At 35.5% G+C, this 20,290-nt stretch overlaps 1 long non-coding RNA gene across 2 annotated transcripts in view; it reads right to left on the reverse strand.

Moving 5' to 3' along the window:
* Positions 1–20,203: 20,203 nt before the first annotated feature.
* Positions 20,204–20,290, reverse strand: part of LOC137495519 (uncharacterized) — a 2,407-nt gene continuing 2,320 nt past the window's right edge. For both annotated transcript variants that reach the window (XR_012406959.1, XR_012406958.1), the window contains one exon: positions 20,204–20,290. This exon is cut by the window's right edge and continues 81 nt beyond it. This is a non-coding gene — a long non-coding RNA (uncharacterized lncRNA).

Raw genomic sequence — 20,290 nt, forward strand, 5'->3', positions numbered from 1 at the left:
CCAGTTTCTTTAGCTTTTTAGCTTAAAAAATTAACTTAAATAAATAAATAATATTAATTTGTGCAACCCCCCCCCCCATTTTTTTCTTTCTATTCCTCTCTTTTTTTCTCTCGCTCCCTCAGGTAAAAAGTGAGCCTGTGCAATAACATTATGTTACCCGATGTGGGCCAGATGAATGCAAGCTTTTGTTTTTTCCTTATCCCCTCTTCCAACGGGCTCGTTTTAAACGTCAGTGCAAAGCACCTCTGACCGGAGCTGAATCTCTTCCTAAAGTAGAAAAAGATGCCGTTTGATTTGATACTTCCTCCCAAGGCAGCAAACGCTTCCTGTGTCCTGTCACAACACGCTGGAAGTGAGTCGGTAGTCGGAGTCTCTGGGACGAGTGAAGGCTAGCACTTTCGGGGTGGTCGGAGGGTCCCTAGATGTGTGTGTGAGGAGTGTAGATTGTGAATGGATCGCAGGAGGAGGTTGGAGAGGAGTCTGTGGGGGGGAAACTGGATATATATGTGAGATGCTGTGTGGCTGAAGGCCTGTAGATTTCCCTCTCAGCGTCCTGTAAATCTATTTCTCTTCCCCAAACAAACCAGCTGCCAGATCTCCACTTCAGCTCTTAAATTATTTCTGGGGTGCAGTAGAACCCTCCTTCTCTCATCCGTCTAGCTCACTAACATGTTAGTAATCAATCTTCATTCGCATGTTGCTCTATCACACTTAAAAATGAAATTGATAATATAATAATGTTAATAAAAATAAAAGAATAGGGATTAAGTGTGTTCTTGAGCACTAAATAAGTACATTTCTAAAAGATTATTTGACAATACTGAATTATAATAATTTAAATTAAAAAAAAACATGAACAGAAAATTTTAATTTTACTTTTTATTTACAATAGAAAATTTATTTTACATTAAAAATATTTTTTATTATTTTCATAATTACAGTATTAATACATTTCTTCAATAAAATACTAAAGCAGTTTAAATTTACAGTAAAACAAAATTACATTTACATTTAACATGAAAACATGCAAACAACTACATCTTAAAACCTCACAGAAAAAAAAGCTGAAACCACATGGGGACCTATCTTAAGACTCTTGGGAATTTATTAATTTAAGTTTGTAATTTTCATCTTTATTTCTAACCTATATATTCATGACACTGGCTTTGTAAAAATGTGAGAATTGTCATCTCTTATTTATATGTTTATGCTACATATGTTGTTAGTATTTGGTAACAGAGACAAACCCTATTTCTTTTTTTTTTTTTTTTTGTAGGAGGGGTGAAGAGGTTATTGTCAATTTTTTTGCACTATAACATTACATAAAGGAATCAGACAGTGAAATTCAATACCTTTTTTAAGACTCTTTCCATACATTTTAAGACCTTACAACAATTTATCAACCAGAAACACTGGCAAGATTTTAACGTACAGTATTTTACTAAATATTATTGTATTAAATAAATATTAAGAAACTAATCCAAAACTAAAAATGATTCATAAACTGAATATAAAATCTATTGAATCTAGCTAATCCAGCAGGTTGGCGCATATAGAACTGCAGAAATAATGGAGTTGCCTTGGTTACTGCAGTAAACAAAACAGCATGATGTTTATTGATTTTATTAACGCAGATTTAATTCAGGCAAACTTTAGCCTACAACTATACATTGCATAATCAAATATGATATAAAATTTGAAGGGGCTTAAATTTCTCTACGTTGATTTAAGAACTTTTAATACTTTTTAAGACCCTGCAGACAACCTGTATTTGTGAAATAAAACAAAGTATTACCCAAAAAAAAAAACATTAAAACAAGTTTAAACTTAATTTCAGTATTACAGTATTTTTACAGATTTAATTTATTTTAAATCCAATTAAAAAGCAGCTTAGTAGTCACCAAATATTTAACAATAAACACTATGATAAATATATAAAAGATTTTGGACACATCTGTACAGATTTCTGTTTAAGTTAACGTACACTGAGTGAATAATTTTTTTTATATTTATTTTTGACCTTTTTGCCTTTATTAAGTGGATAGGACAGTTTTTCAGACAGGAAACGAAGTGGGAGAAAGAGAGGGGGTAGGGATGGGAAATGTTCTCGCGCTGGGATTCGAACTTGGGACGCCCTGTAGTGCTACTGCACCATGTGTCAGCGTGCTAACCACAAGGATATTGCGCCACTATTGCCAATTTTTACCATTTATAGATTTTATATTTTTTATTTAAATGAGATCGTTTACGCCCGTCAAGATCAGAAGCGCAGAAACACCATTGAAAATACTGGGGTAAAAAAAAATGTTTTTAAAGACATGGTGTGGGAAAATTTAATTTAATGTGGTGCTTTATGTACAATCTGAGACCTACTTTATATCGTATATCATGAGGCAGTGGAGATGGTTGATTTTTAAAGAAAACAGACATTAAATGTGTCGATTTTGTAATTGAGTACAGATTACCGAAAGCGTTTGACCCAGGTTACTGAAAAACTAAAAGTCCTTGTGCATTTACCCTATAACTAATTGTTGTTTTAAATCTTTATACTTTGTCAAAACCCTTCAAGCCACTAGGTTTTATTGATTTGCCAGCAAGACATTTCTAATCATGCAAATAATAAAATATAGCATGATTGTTTTTATTTTTATACATTTAAAAAAAGTTAAGATTAGAGTAATTATGTTTGTTACATAACAAATGGATGTGAAGCTGAATAATTATGCAACATTTTTACACATTTTATTTCCACAAATGATTTACTTGAACATTTATCATATATCTTTTTATATAAAATATTTGCATAAGAAAATAACTTAATGCTGACACCAAAATCAAGTCATTTCCTCCAATGTGAAAATAAAAGAGCAAACAGGTAAAGCAACTGCCACTTCAATGGGAAAAAATATATGCATCCAGACACCCACATATAAGTGAAATCCCACAGAAACACACGGTTGTGATTTAGTCCACTCTGTGCAGCTTTTTGGCTGGAGGGCTGTATGGGTGGGTGGTGAGCATTAATTACACCGACTGCCCAGTGTAATGCACTGCTCTTTAACCCACAGTTTCTCTTTGAAACCTCTACACCCGCATTTTCAATCCATTTCTATTCCTCAGTTTTATTCCTCCCCCAATCCATGAAACACCAAGAGAAAGCCAACCAGCATCTACAACATCTGTAACCCCATTTGTTTGAATGACAAATATTTATTTGGTCACATGTTCATTCCTAAATCACTTTGTTTTTGAAGTCTGTAAAAACACGGGGGACCAATTAATAAATTAAAACATGCTCTCTAAACTAAGAAAGACAATAGAAAAGCCGAGCCAAAGCCAGTTTTCTTGAAAATGCCCTAAAATTAGTCTCTTTTTTGTCATTTTTGAAGAATTTATCAAAGAAAAATGACACTATTTGGTAGCATATTAGCTTTCAAATGAAAAGCAACTCATTTAATCTGACTAAAGCTTATTGAGTTGGGCTATATGGTCAGATCTGGTAGAAATATCTCCTTAAAGAACTGTACACTTTCACTTTTTACAGCGTGTGAAGAGATTTAGGAAGACTGCATATAAAAACACAATAGCCGTGCTTGCTTTAACTACCTGAATTAACTTGCACAGCCCAATAAAATGAGTGTTTATTGGCTATATGTTGGGCTGTATATGAGCTTGACCTGGTTTGCTTTTCATTTAACTTTAATAGCAAATATCGCTTGTCAAAGCTGAGTATAGTATGGTTTATAATTATAAATAATGACAGCAAAATACTATACCAAGCCAACTAAAAGAAAATATTTTTCATTTGAGTTCAGTGAACTTCCCTTTCGACTGTTTGTTTCCTGGCTACCATGTAAAATAACGTGTCTTTTATTTGCATGATTATATCCGCTACCCTGTGTTTGTTTTTGATAATTCATCTATAATTCTTTATTAGGGGGTTCGGACCTCCGCTATTTGCCAGTGCGCATGCCTCTATTCATCTTCGCATTGAAATAATATTTGCACAGCGTTTCTGACAGGTTCCACAAAACACATGCTTGTCCCTCACTAATAGTTCAGTACACCAGAGCCTAAGACAACATTCTCGGCTTTGTTTTTCCACAGTGTTTGTTGTTTTATCCGAGAAATCATCTAGGCTGAGAAAGCACAAGAAAAATCCTTCACCAGGCATGACATAGGGCTCTGCATGCAGATGCGTGTATTGTCCACGCACATTTACACACAAAACACACGCTCACACGTAAACCCTGCTGCTGTGCCAAAGGAAACCTTAGAGAACATGCAGATTTTAAAGCCATTAATCTGCAGTTTGAGCGACTTTCACCTCTACTTCCCTGTTATTGATGTATGAATGATCTATTTATGCTGGATAAATGGCCTAAAACAAAATGTGCACACAAGCATGTAACATGAGCACAAAAACATCTCCAACACACACACCCAGAGAGAGAGAGAGAGAGAGAGAGAGAGAATCAGGTCAAAAGTTTATTACTGCATGGGTTATTGTGTATAGTGGCTATTTTTAGAAATAACTACAAATGTTTACAGTTCACTAAAAAAATAGAAGTTTCTAAATGTTTCACCTCAAAACAAGACTGTATCTTGATTAAAAAGAATGAGAAAATAAAAATAATATTCGTGACATTTTATCAGATGGTCATTGTTCACTTTTTAATAAAGTTTTTACATTTTTTGCTAACACAAATAACTGCACAACATGAATATTTTTTTAAGCGTTAGCAAATAGTGAATTCATTATTTGCTAAGCATTAACGTTACATTATTAGATGTTAGTATACAGTTTATAAATACAGCTGCAAATGCTGTATTCTTGACTTATAAGTGCATTTATGATGTGCTTTATGATTGAGTTTATATGCTTTATTAATGATTCATTTTTCATTACTACATTAAACATTGCATTATTTACAAACCAAGGATTTAAAAATAGTTGGTGTTTTTTTAAGATCATTTAAAATGCGTCAGTAAATGATTAATAAACTATTTAAATTAACATTATTATTCAGACATATTTTCATAGTTATTTTTATAAACTCAACCTCATCTGGTTGTGTGATCTAATCTAAAATAAGGGCTATTTATGCTTTACATATCCCTTATAAATGACAATTAAATGTTTGCTTAAAAAATGATTCATAGTTATTATAAAGTGTTACCATTTATATATAATAAGTTTGTATATAACAATTTTACTTTTGTTCTCATAATTTGCAGTGCGAAATTCTTTAATAAAAGAATTCTTTAATACAAGAAATTGCAAGGCATAACTCAATTCTGGATTTGTGTCTTACAATTATCACTTTTTTCTCAGAATTTCGAGTTAACATCTTTCTCAAAATTTTACATCTATATCTAGCAGGTCTGAATTTATTTCTGGATTTTGAATTTCTGCTTTTTATATCTCTAAATTTAGAGTTATAAACTCCATATCCTGGCTGTTGTTTTGTGATAACATCTTGCAGTTCTAACTTTTTCTCAGTGATTCTGGAAAAGTCACAATTCTGAAATTTAAAATATCATATATATATATATATACGTCTGATAATATTTTATCTTCTGGAAAAAAACGTATTTCGGCTGCATAAAAGCAGTTATTAATTTTTTAAACACCATTTTAAGGACAAAGATATTAGCCCCTTTAAGCAAATTTTTTTCCAATAGTCTACAGAACAAACCATCGCTATACAATAACTTGCCTAATTAACCTAACCTGCCTAGTTAACCTTATTAACCAAGTTGAGCCTTTAAATGTCACTTTAAGCTGAATAATAATGACTTGAAAAATATCTAGTAATATTTTATTTACTATCATCATGACAAAGATAAAAGAAGTCAGTTATTAGAAATGAGTTATTAAAACTATTATGTTTAGAAATGTGTTGAAAAATGAATCTTCTCTCCATTAAACAATAAAATGACTATTTTATTGATCAATTTAATCTTTTAAAGTTTTGAGTGATTCTGCCTTTAACTTTAGTGTTTTCATCTGGTAAGAATACACACACACACACACACACATGCACACACACAAGTAGGCATGGGATGATAACCGGTTTCAAGGTGGTTTGCAAAAGTCAAGGTTTTAAAGCTGCAAATGTTTTTTGTTATGCAATTCCTAAGGCAAGTTTTCCTTTTTTAATGTTTTTTTTGTGTTGTAAAGAAATCTGTTTTTAAAACTACTAAAGAGAACAGAAGTCTTTGATTGATTTTAACTATCTAGTATCTATCTTCACTGCTCCAAAATATTTTAAAATAAAATAAAATATACTGCGTTCAATGGGGAAAAAGTTTGATCCAAAAATAACTTATTTTAGAGCATATCAGAAGCTTAGACCGGCCCATGCCTACAAACAAGTAAAAAATAAACTGCTGACAGTCAATTCTGGTGTATAAGGCCACATACAGTAAAGCTGTATGATTGTTTAAGATAATTTAATTTCAGTCATTTCATTTACTGGAAAAAGATGAGCACTACAACTATGAGTTTTAAAAAAGCTATAACATGTAATCATGAGATACAGTCAATAACAAAATCCTACAACCGCATCTGATTCAAACACTACAAATGTGTGATTCTCCTGATCCACAAAAGAAAAGTGACTAGTGTTTCCACAGTGCGGTGATATCATTTGATTATCTTTCCATATGGCATCCTATCAAGTTTTGCTTCAAGTTATTTCAATAAAACCTGCTGTTTTCCTTTTTCACTTACTGAAAGTTTTATTAGCTGAACGTCAAATAGTTTCTATAGTGTCCGCACTGATTTGATGATATATTGCCAATATGACTTAGCAGACTATCGGTATCTGGCAGAAGAACACACACGCGCATGCATTCCTGACCCAAATCAATGTGAGACATTCATACTTTGTTTTTCCAAGGCATTCTCTACTGGGACGAATTACAGCCCACCGCAGCTTTATGGACCTGCAGAAAGAAGGACGAGCGAGGGAGGGAGTGTTCTGGAGAGAGAGAGGGTGTCTGACGGATTTCCACAGTGGCAGATTACATGCACATTCTCCACAGTCATGAGCAGATCATTCGCTTTCTGTGACCCTCGAAGTCTTCCATCTTCTCCTCGGGAAGAAAAAGCGCCGTCTTGGGTCGTGACCCGTTTACGCTCTCCCTCGCACACGCTCATAAAACTTTAGAGTGGACGTAGTGAAACTGAGCTCAGAGAGACTCACTCTGCGCAACCACAGTTTGCCCGAAAAGATTCAAAGTAAACGGCCACATGTATCATAAATCTCACACTGCGAAACGAAGGGCTTCGCTTGCTCGGCTTGCTCACACACACACACACACACACACACACACACACACACACACACACACACACACACACACACACACACACACACACACACAAACACACACACAGATTATGTGTTAGTTTTTCCAAAGGTGCTGCTGTGCGTCCTGTGACATTTAACCTGTTAAGCCAGAAGGGTGGATGACTTCCTTAAAACTTCCACAAACATCTGGATGAGTTACACCTCTGATATCCCCTCAAGATCTTACGCACACACAGATGGAGGAAAAAAAAGCAGTAAAGATTTCAGCTCTCCTGCTAATTTTCTACAGCGAGACTCTGAAAGACGCAGAGAGGGATTGTGCAGCTTTTAATGAAATGCTGCAGGAGGAAAAAGGTAAACACTTTCTGCTAATAACTCTCTGATGTGGGTTTGCCTGCACTCAGTGACTTGCACGTTTTCTGCCTCAAGATTGGAAACAAAATGCTGGTGTATAAAAGTCACACAACAGCTCTGGACCTGGTCAACAGCAGACCTATCCTGAAGTCATACAGGAAATTGGATTTCTAATATTACTTCAAATGTAAAAATTTTGTATCTCACTGACATCTTGCAGGCATGAATTCGCTTTCTCTGACTGACTGAGGGGTTTAATTAATGATTAGTTATTGTGAGTGTGTGTAGTCTTTTCCACATCTGTTTAGCCGAGTGGGAGGACAGACAGCTCAATATCTGACTACACTCCCTCTTTCTGAAAGTTGCATGTGTGTGTGAGTGTATTTGTCATTAATGAAGGCTGCCACAACAATTTCTCTGAATATAATTCATTCATTTTCTTTTCGGCTTAGTCTCTTTTTTTAATCTGGGGTCACCACATCAGAATGAACCGCCAACTTATCCAGCATTTGTTTTACGCAGTACACTATGGACAGTTTAGCCTACCCAGTTCAACTATACCACATTTTTGGACTTGTGGGAGAATCCGGAGCACCGAGAGAAACCCACGCTAACACGGGGAGAACATGAAAACTCCACACACTCCAAACGCCAACTGCCCCAGCCAAGGCTCGAACCAGCGACCTTCTTGCTGTGAGGCAATTGTGTTCTTGGAAAAGTATACAATTTAGATACAGACAGACAGAAAGGAAGAATATGTAAACTTTCCACATACACTAACCGGCCACTTTATTAGGTACACCTGTCCAGCTGATCATTAATGCAAATTTCTAATCAGCCAATCACATGGAAGCAACTCAATGCATTTAGGCATGTAGACATGGTCAAAATGATCTGCTGCAGTTCAAACAGAGCATCAGAATGGGGAAGAAAGGTGGTTTAAGTGACTAAACGTGGCATGGTTGTTGGTGCCAGACGGGCTGGTCTGAGTATTTCAGGAACTGCTGATCTACTGGGATTTCCACACACATCCAACTCTAGGTTTTACAGAGAACGGTCAGGAAAAAAATATATGTCCAGTGAGTGGCAGTTCTGTGGGCGCAAATGCCTTGATGATGCCTGAGGTCAGAGGAGAATGGCCAGACTGGTTCAAGCTGATAGAAAGGCAACAGTAACTTAACCACTTGTTACACCCGAGGTATGCAGAAGAGCATTTCTGAACACAACACATTGAACCTTGAGGCAGATACGCTACAGCAGCAGAAGACCACACCGAGTGCCTCATCCTGTCAACTAAGAACAGGAAACTGAGGCTACAATTCTCACAGGCTCACCAAAATTGGACAATAGAAGATTGTAAAAACGTTGCCTAGTTTGATGAGTCTCAAATTCTGCTTGGACATACGGATGGTAGGGTCAGAACTTGGCGTCATTGAGATGGACCCATTAGTACCAGTTGAGCATTGTGTCAATGCCACAGCCTACCTGAGTATTGTTGATGACCATGTCCATCCCTTTATGACCACAGTGTACCCATCTTCTAATGGCAACTTCCAGCAGGATAACACACCATGTCATAAAGCTTGAATCATCTCAAACTGGTTTCTTGAACATGATAATGAGTTCACTGTACTCAAATGGCCTCCACAGTGACCACAGCTCAATCCAGCACCTTTGGGATATGGTGAAACAGGAGATTCAGATCATGGATGTGCAGCCGACAAATCTGCACCAAAATCTCTGAGAAATATTTCCAGTACCTTGTTGAACTATGCCACAAAGTATTAAGGCAGTTGTGAAGGCAAAAGTGGGTCCAACCTGGTACTAGTAAGGTGTACGTAATAAAGTGGCCGGTGAGTGTGTATATATATATATATATATATATATATATATATATATATATATATATACACACTCATCATTTGTGTTTATCATCTGGAACAAATTCTAGCATTTTTAGGCAACGTTAAGTGTTTTTATATTTTTAGTGTCATTGCATGTATTTGACCAATACTGGAATTATTATCTTTTTTAATACATGCCTTACAAGAACTTACAATCACACAAACTCAAACTGTAAGTAGTGTCGAAAAGCCGGTGTGCGTTTGCTGTTAGAATTTCCGCCAGCCGGCAATGAGATCACATCCAGAATCATCATTTCTTGGGGTCGAGCCCAGATAAGCGTGGTGATCGAATGCAACAAAAACACATATAAGACATAGAAAGTGCAGGCTGAGGTGCAAGAGCCCACATTAATACACACACACATGCACAGAGCTTGCGTGACTATGGCTGAGATCCACAGCCACACTGGAAACACTGCTGTCCGGGCAACTCTGCCAGTCACAAGCATCAAATATTATTAGGCTGCACTCGCCAAATCAGTCAAGGCCAGACAGACAACTGGAAAAGGATACTTGCGAACAGTCCTAACGAAACGCTACAGGACACTTTCCAAATCTCTTAATTTTCCTCAAAAGAGAAACACACACTCATACAGACACACAAGGCTCATGTGAGGGTTTATTGGAGCGAGAGGAACACCACCTCTTCCCCCGTAGGATTTCCTTGACAAGAAAACTCCAGTGGCGGTTTCAGCGCATCATCTCCATCTCTCTCTCTCTCTCTCTCTCTCTCTCTCTCTCTCTCTGCTCTCTTTTGCTTTCAGTGATGGAATATGAATTGAAATTTCAAACCATTGTAAATCATTTAATCAGCACAACCATTTTTCAATGCTACTGATTTTGATAAGATTTGAAAGCATAAACAAACCAAAGAAAACAACATAATCATTTGAACAGCAAACATTTATGTTTATTCTGGAACACCATTTTTGTTTGAAAATGTAATCCATAACTATTCCCTACCCCTAAACCCAACCCTAACTAAATTATTTCCAAAATCAGAGAAATAAATCAGGGAATTATGGTTGGATAAAAAAATATGTGAAAGTGTGTAATCCTAACCGTAAGCCTAAACTTAAAGGTCACCTATGATGAAAATCATCTTTTGTAAGCTGATTGGACAGGACTGTGTGTAGGTTTAGTGTGTCCACAGTCATACTGTGATACTGTGAGTAATTAAAAAAATTCCTAACATTAAAATAGAATCTAAATACCTCCCATTTTGAGGCACACCGCAACGTGATGTATAGGAGTGTGATTTCCCCGCCCACCAAACTGATTGACAGCCGTGTATTGACATGTCTCTGTAGTAACGAGTATAATCATATCTACAAGACAAAACGTACGCAAAGCAACTCGGAATAAAAGATCTGTTTAGCTCTCTGTGATCCACAATCATCATCAAATGTGATCAAGAATGAGTTTTACATGTTTAAAACATTTTTAAAACAGTGTATGTTTGCAACAAATTACAGCGGTTTTACCGCCTTTGTCAGCACAGCTGCATAGTATCAGTATAATTATATAAGAAAGCGCTTTAATCACGGTTTGTGTACGTTAAATCAGGTTTATTTTGTAATACAGCAGTTATTATATTTATTTAGATATTAACCTGTATCCTGTCATATTTGCCGTGCAAAAAACATGCAAAGTTAATTGAACTTCTTATGTGTGTGTGTGTCCATTGTGTGTGTGTGTGCATGAACTTTGTAAAGACATTGTATGTGACTCGTCGTTGCAGAAAGGCTTGAATTAGCTCCACAACAAATACATCAAATAATCATTGGACTTACTGTAGCATTTCTCACAAACTTTACACAAGATCTGCTTCCTTCATGTCTGTTACTGTGCTGTTTATCTGATGCAGCTGAGGCAGAGATTGATGTACACTCTGGTAGGCATGTGGGAACAGTGGGCGGGGACAAGAGCATTAAAGGCACAGGCCACAAAAACAGCTACATTGTGTTCAGAGCAGACAATTCCAACATTCTGAAAGCTATAATAAATATTCTGATGAGTGTTTTGAGCTGAAACCTTACAGACACATTCTGGAGACACAAAAGACTTATCCCAAGTCTGACAAAAGGGGTATAATAGGTGCCCTTTAACATAAAAAATGAACATAGCTCTTAATTCTGATTGGCTTTTTGGAAAGTTGTTTCAGGATCAACATAGATGTTAATCCACGAACACAACTTGTAAAGTGCATTTTTTTCTGTAAGAATACTTTTTAATAAGCATTTTCAAGGGTAGAGCAACAAATTTTAGAAAAAAAATAATAATTCAAAATGTATATTTTCTTTTATGATTGTTATGCATGGATGCATTTAATAAAAGTAATAAAAATAAGTAAATAAAAACCAGGATCACATTGCTCAGCACTTTAGGCTTTGAATGTGGAATTTAGAGTGTGTGCTAGAATGTTGTTTTAAGGGATGATCTACAATCATCTTGTCATGTTTCATTTATGAGTGTGTGTGTGTGTGTGTGTGTGTGTGTGTGTGTGTGTGTGTGTGTGTTCCAATAAATTCCTGAAACCAAAAAAAAGGATCTGACTGAAACCATTTGTGGAGCCTTCGAAATGTCAAAAAATGTTAACAAGCTGATTTAGGAAAGAAGTGCAGGCATTGTTTGGAACTATTTAATAAAATAAAGCTAAACAAGCCCATCATTTGTAAACACCCACCAAAATGGATAGCCACCGGGCTTCAGTCACACACACAGACAGGACTGCAGAAGGCCTGATGACAGACTCACTGTGAACTGTCTCTTTAATGACGGATCTACAAGGGAGGGTGAACACTCATTATATCAAAAAAGATTGAGTTGGGTGTTCTTTAATCTGATAATTGGCCAAATATAAAAGAGAGAGAGAGAATGCGGAGGGTAGAATGCGATCATGAGCAGGAGAGAGAGAGGGAGAAGCAGAAAAAAGGCCTCGATAGGCTGAGTAGATAGAGACGAAAATGAATAGGACACCATAGAGATCAGAGAGTGGGAAAAGAGAGAGTGAGCTGCTGAAGTGATGGACTAAAAGAAAAGCCCTTGTGGGGATTGTGCGCTCCCCTTCTTTGAAAGTTTGCGTGAGGCAGTCCGGGGCCGTTTTTCCACTTGACCGCTTTCGGCCTGAACTGTAAAACCGAGACGACATTCCCTCATTAGTCCTGCCGCCCTGCCAACCACATGGCCATTTAGTGTACCCAGAATCCCATTGTTTAAATTGTAGAGGTCATGTCAAAGGTCGCCCAAAATATTGATGAACTTTTCCATAGAGCACTAAGACTGTGAGCGGCAGGGGGACGAGGAGGGGGCGACAACACAGCTGTATATGGGCAAACACTGGAGACCTTCTGTGCTGCACCCATTATTATAAACTCTGCTACAAAACAACACACACTTTAAATTTTTAAAAATCACACATTCAGTCTGAGGCTTATTTCACTCTCCGTCATTCAGAAAAATTCTCTCTCTCTCTAGCTTTAAACATACAAACACTCTCACACACACACACTAGGGTCTGTTAATTCAAAGCTGTTTGAAGTGAGATGGTCTTGTGCATGGTGATTGACTTGGACAGAGATTGTGCTTAAAAAGCAGACTCTCTGGCAAAAGATCTGCTCATGTGTGCACATCGAAGCTGGCGTGAGTCACACAACATTACATCTGACCAGCAGCCTCTTGGAGGACTCGTAACTTGGCACAGAAAGGTGAGCGGATGTCTTAATACGGAGAGAGAAACAACACACTGCGTTCATTAACTAAATGGCCGAGCAGAAAAGAACGGAACCCCCCCTGGCAGAGTTCAGTTAACCTCAGGCGAATTGTTTCAATGGCATGATGGCTGAACAGCCTGATACACAGTTATCTTAAATCTTAACAGCTGTTGTTGTTGTTGTGTTGTTGTATTTTTGAGTCACAATTAAGATCTTTTTGTGGCCGAAGAATATGCTTTAAGATGAACATTTTAATCTCAACAATATACACACACAGAAAGGTCTTTATTATAATGTTTCTTTGAGTATTTGAGTAGGTGCATATTTTAGGCATGTTTGCTTACTTAATTACAGCGACATTAGGGTTTGAAACTAATAGTTTAGAACTGATTCTTGTCATAAATTTTCTATTGGATAAATGATATATTGAATTTTAATATCATAGCAGAACAACTTGTTGCATTTGATTTCAAATGCAATTAAAAACAACATGCTTAAATCAGTGAAATGTCATTAAAAAACTCCTATGACATTCAATTCAATTCATGTTTCTTTTATATAGCGCTTTTACAATGTAGATTGTGTCAAAGGAGCTTAACATAAAAGTTATAGTAAATTAAAACTGTGTCAGTCCAGTTTTCAGTGGAAGTTCAGTTTAGTTAAGTTCAGTGTGATTTAATTTCACTGCTGAGAGTTCAAACACTGAAGAACAAAAACTAGCAACGCACAGCTCCACTGTCGACAGTAGTGAGGAACAAAACTTCATCAATTGACGAAAGTGAAGGGAAAATAACCTTGAGAGAAACCAGGCTCAGTTGGGAATGATGATTTTCTCCTCTGGCCAAACTTCCTGTGCAGGGCATCAGAACATCAGAGTGAAACTACGTTCCAAATGGGACTTTTATTTTTTTTAAATGTAAAACAGGTTATGATAAACACTGTAAAATGTAATAAGTTTACCTTACTTAGAAAAGTTGAGGAAACCAATTGCCTTAAAATTTCCAAGTAAACAAGTGTTTTAATTTTAAGAAAGCATAACTTAAAACAGTTTGTATTTACAGCTTCTTAATAAATTAACCTTCGGTACCAGTGACTCAAAGTTGCGTTAGCGTCATATTAGTGTTCACATTCAGGAAAATATTAGGAAACTGATTGCCTTAAAATTATCAAGTAAGCTGAACTAAAACATTTAAACCAATACCTAAAACATTTTTATTGTCTAAATATTGTACAGTACTGTAAACCCAAATTAGTAAGCAGAACTCAAAAAATGTATTTAACTAGATGCAAAAAACTTAAACAGCTTAAATTACAGTGTGCTAAATTTGTATCCTTTTCTATTTATTTATTCCTATTTACTAAAGGCATTGTGTTCATGTGTGATTTTAAATATCAAACAGCTTTTCACTGCAATAGTAACCACACAGTTACCTTTAAATAAAAGAAGATACAGATAACATCAGATACTGACACATACGCTAATATTCTGCACAATATTAACACAAAGCTTTTACAATAATTTGCTGTTTTCTTCTTGATTTTACAAGCAAGTACAGCTGTGGTTTCTGTTTTTTTTTTTTTTACATTTTACATTCGTAAATTCAATTTACTTTGCCAGAGATAGGTTGCAGCTGGAAGGGCATTCGCTGTGTAAAACGTGCAGGATAAATTGGTGGTTCATTCCACTGTGGCAACCCCAGATTAATAAAAGGACTAAGCCGAAAAAAAAAAGAGTGAATGAAATTCAATTTACAGAATATTCCAATTAAAAATACATTTCACAGTGAAGGGATGTGGGGTTTTGCATGAGCACTGGATAATTCTTACAATACGCTGGGTTTTAATTGTTGTGAAGCTATAAACAGACAAGAGCTTTTCATCAATCTTCCCTAATGGCAAAAAGTGAGAATGATATTCTCAGGATTCACGCACGTGCTGCAATCATTAACCCGGAACGACTGAATTTCTCAAATGTTTTTCTTTCTTGCACTAAACAGATGCACCACAGTTTCCTTACTGCTACTCTTTAAATTGTTACAGTGAAGGGTGAGAGAGAGAGAGAGAAAGAGAGAGAGAGAGAGAGAGAGAGAGAGAGAGAGAGAGAGAGAGAGAGAGAGAGAGAGAGAGAGAGAGAGAGAGAAAGAGAGATTTAAGAATATTACTAGTTGCAAGCTGTTTTGCCATCCCATCTGGTTAATGCTGCACTTTCTCACGGATTCACTCACAGCCAAGCAGTTAAAATAGGGCTACATAAGTAGATCGATAAATGCACATAAACAAACTTAAATAACAATTAAAGTCAAAATAAATAAACCGTGACATGGCGTTAAATTGCCAGGAATGTCTCCAGATGTTCCAATATGTGTTTTAAATTGTGCACAAATGCACAAGTTCAAAGTGCAGAGCAAAGATTGAGAGATAAGGTCAGGGAAACGCCCGTTACCATTTGTGTAGCAATGGCATGAAATAAAAATGATTCATAAAAATGCATATTCCATCATCATTATGACATCAGGTGATTTTCTTTTCTTTCTTTTTATTTGCAATGAATAAACTGGTAATTTCACAAAATCTGGAAGTTTACGTCCAATGGAAAAATCACAGGTAGATTTGTTATAACATATAATTTTGTGATTTCAAAACATATGCATTTGTCTAAAATAATTTTAAAAAGTGGTAAAATAGTATTTGAAATAATAATTTACCTTTATTAATGCTTATATATAGGTGAGGTTTTTGTCTGTCCTATTCTTTTTTAGCCAAACAAATTAGCTACCAACTAGCTTAAAATATTCAATCAAGTTACTGTCAGCCCTCTTATCTCCTGGGAGATTTTGGTCTTGATTTGCAAAAAACATACATGGATTACATAACATATTTCATGTAAATATCATCCATGCTGTTCTTGTTGTTCTGGCTTCAGTCACTATTGTTAATTAATTTATATATATATATATATATATATATATATATATATATATATATATATATATATATATATATATATATATATATATATATATATATTATGATTTATGTGGCCTTTTATATGTATAGATTGTAACTTTATTTGTATTGCATTTTTAGACAAAGCCATTATTTGACTTCTCCTGTTAAAACAAAGATCCTCCAAAACTGATGATGCTGTATTCATTTCACTGATATTGAGAAAAATATTAATGCTAAAATAAATCCCCCAAAACGCTAAATTAATGCCTCAACAACAACTCATATTCATTAAACCCGTTCAAAGCTAATGCGGTGAATACGTAGGCTACTAAAAATTCAACCCTGCTTGTTTTTATGGGAACTTCTGTGAGACGCTTACACTCATAGTCTCAAAGAAAAAAAGGCTTTTGCCCCGGGAACTTTTCTGTGACATTTTGCAGCGTGGAGAGCTATTTCCTCCACCATGCAAAGCAAAATGCCCCTAATTGGTCTGGAAGTCTGCAGCAGTTTGGAAAAATGTTTGTGATATACCATGCGCACTTCTCCTATTGATGCTGCCGCCCTGCCTGGCTGGTAAGTAGAGTGTTTACAGTCCGGCAGAAAACAAAATCGTTTATTTGTCCAGGAACTGCAACGTGACAGCAAAGTATTCTCTTGAACTATTGCGCTCCATTGAAAAGCTTTGTGCTCTATTATGGCTATTCATTACATGTGTCACGATAAGTTTATGATGTCATTAAAACCGATTGTACACAGAAGCAAACATTTCACCAACTGGGACTTATCTTTTGGCAAAGCGTAAAGATACACCATTACTAAGCTTCATCTGATATCTGGACTGCCAAAGCAGCATAGCGACGTATTTTGATGATTACAATCTAGAGAATTTTTCCCCTTTGTATACTGAAAAGGCGAATTACTCTTGGAGCTCACCCGAGGGGATCCCGGAGGACTGGTCTGGAATTTCCTCTCCGTTTATCAGGCCTCGCTGTGGGTTGGTCAAGGGCGCGTGTAATATAACCAGTGGAGATGCGGGAACTCCGTTTGAAGACGCGCGCAGATGTTACAACTCCGGTAGAATTAATTACAGTGTCCAAAGTAGGGTGAAGTCAGCTAAATTGTAACATTTTTTTAGAGTTGAGCTGTGTGTTAAATTGCCTACTAATCTACCTTTTAAAGAAATGTCGATGTAATCATCAACTGAAGGAATTATGGGTGGTTATTTAAAACGTGCCTACAAGAAACAATTTTAGTCATTGGGACAGTGCTACTTGTGAAGTGGGAAACACATTTTACCTAGTATGTGGAGGAAAAATATAATAGTATACGCTAATATACGCTAACACGATTTTTTTACCCATTTCATTGTCTTTATTATTGTTTTTACTCATTTCCCCTGTTATTTCCTCTCAATGTCGTCGTGTCCAGTGGTATAATGCAAAAAAAATATTAAAACGATTTAAAAAATGAAAATCTCACCTATCTGTTAAGTAGGCTATGTTTTATGATGTCCCGCTTTAGCTAATTGCAATGCCTAAATCCAATGCCTAAAAGTAAATTGGGACAATAACAACTTAAAAAGGGCTTAAATTTGACAAATCAAATGGTGATATACCTCAAATAAATACAGTTATTAAAACATTCCAATGCCATTTTTCTTAACTAAACCAAAAACTTTTTTATTCCATTTTAGATGTTTTCCATTTTTCTTACTTGATTTTGCATAAATACTGCTAAAGTATCAGCAAAAAAATTTGAAACATATGAACAGACAGCAAGAGAAAGTTTATTCCACAGACTACTCGTGAGGTAACAATTGGAGGACGTGTGAAAGTGAGCGCATGGGGTCAATGGAATAAGCATCCGCTGGGAAGAGAACCTGGAGGGGCATAGGAAACAAGGAAGATTGTTCGCGCAAGGAGACGAATTGGGCAAGCATGTGGCGCTCAGATGTTAGTGACAGGTAAGTCTAGGGGTGAGAGAGCGAAGACATCAGGGTAAACCATGGTAAAAACAAATGTAATTCCCCCAGAGGAATATTTATGTGTCGAGATGCGCCAAGACTAGAAAATGCGCTATAGGAAAAAAAATAAATACACAATTAAGCATCTCAGTCTGCATTAGGGCCACTGAATGGCGGTAAATCAATTACTCGGTCTTCACATCTGGTAGCGATTAAGGAGAAGGGGGTGCGATGTATTTTTGGTTGTCTTGTCCAGATGTATTCTGATTTGGAGTATGGTGTGTAATTATTAACACCGATATCTTAATTTAAAGCACAGTTAGCGATTCATTTGAACTATTATTAAATTTGACAGGAAAGTTTTACAGCGAAAAGTAAAATTTGACAGCAGCAGACAAAGTGTTCGATGGCTTTATTTGCCATTGTATGGTAAAGTATGTAGATATAGTGCTCATAAGTTTAAAAGTACATAAATTCTATTTTGCCTGTAGCTGAAAAATACAGCAGAAAATTATATTTCCACCGTCAATATTTTCAAGTGTGAATAAAGCCATTTCAGGATGCTGCTGCTTCCATTAAAGTCAAGATTACGCGTTTACGATTTTCACCAAACCGAAACATATAAACTTTTTTTAAATAAAACAAAATGAAACAAATTACTACCTCCAGACGGATACAATTGAGGTTATGTGAGATGAAAAAAATATCTATATAAAATAAATAAATATCAAGCCTGTCAAGATCCAATGACCTATAGCTAAAGCAAGTAACCGAATTCTTAAAAAGAAAGGCTATTATTAGCATCGATAGCCTATTGTTTCATTTTCATCCCATCAAAATTATGTATGATAGAAAAGCGTTCTTTAGATTATAAAAATGGGAAAAAAACTGACTCTTTGAAATTCATTATAAAGGATTCTCGAGATTTCTTCTGGAATCATTGAAAACTTTTTTTTTTGTTCTTCCTGGCAGTGTATGGCTTAATAAAACGCTTACACATTTTTATAAGGTGCACAATGAACTAGGTAGATTGTAAATGTATTAATTTTACGAATTTCCGATCATTTGCAGTTGTGAGCTTCGATTGTCATTTAAAAAAAATAATTACAACAATACCTGAAATAGTATATCCAGCCTGATCTCACGAGAAAACGTAAGTATTTTACACTGTAAAAAATTTGACCTTAAATTCACAGTAAATTACTGGCTAATAATTGCATTACTTTCACAGTAAATTACTGTATGTAAATTCACAGTAAATTATTGTGAGGTAGTTCACAGTAATTTACTGTGGTTTTGTCACATTAAATTATTGTGAAATTACAACCATATATTGTAACTTTACAGTAGATAATAAAGTCCGTTACTGTGATTTCACAGTATTATCTTGTAGAATTAACTATATTTTACTGTGGATTTGCAAAATGATTACTGTGATTTAGCAGTAGGTTGCAGTTTAAATACCTGATTTAACTGTAAAGTTACAGTTATATCCCGGATTACTGTAATTTAACAGTTTGGTGCTGTAAAATTTCAAAGCAAATTTAGGTCACACAAAAATGAAAATTCTGTCTTGATTTACTCACCCTCAGGTTGTTCCAGCTCTGTTAAAAATGTTTTTTTTTGTTAAACACAGGAATAAAAATATCAAATATTCCTCTTTGTGTCCAAACAACCTGAGGATGCGTAAATGACGACAGAATCTTCATTTTTAGGTGATCTGAGAAAACTCTAAAATCAAAATAAAAACAAACACACATACATTTTACAGATTTATTTAACAGCTTAATGACATCTGTGTAAACATTTCAGAAAACTTTCAAAAGGTGAAGGTGAAGCCTCATAAAATACTATTAGAACATATTGATTAAAAAAAATCTGACATCATATGTAGCATACATATAAAAAGCAGAGTGCGCTCTCTCTCTCTCATTATATATATATATATATATATATATATATATATATATATATATATATATATATATATATATACATACATACACATGAGAGAGAGAGAGAGAGACAAAACTTCTTGCTAAATTAGGCAGTCGTCTATTCAAGGTCAATCATTTTCCTGATAATTTT

This window comes from Danio rerio, chromosome 5 (genome assembly GCF_049306965.1).
Source record: "Danio rerio strain Tuebingen ecotype United States chromosome 5, GRCz12tu, whole genome shotgun sequence".
NCBI lineage: Eukaryota > Metazoa > Chordata > Actinopteri > Cypriniformes > Danionidae > Danio > Danio rerio.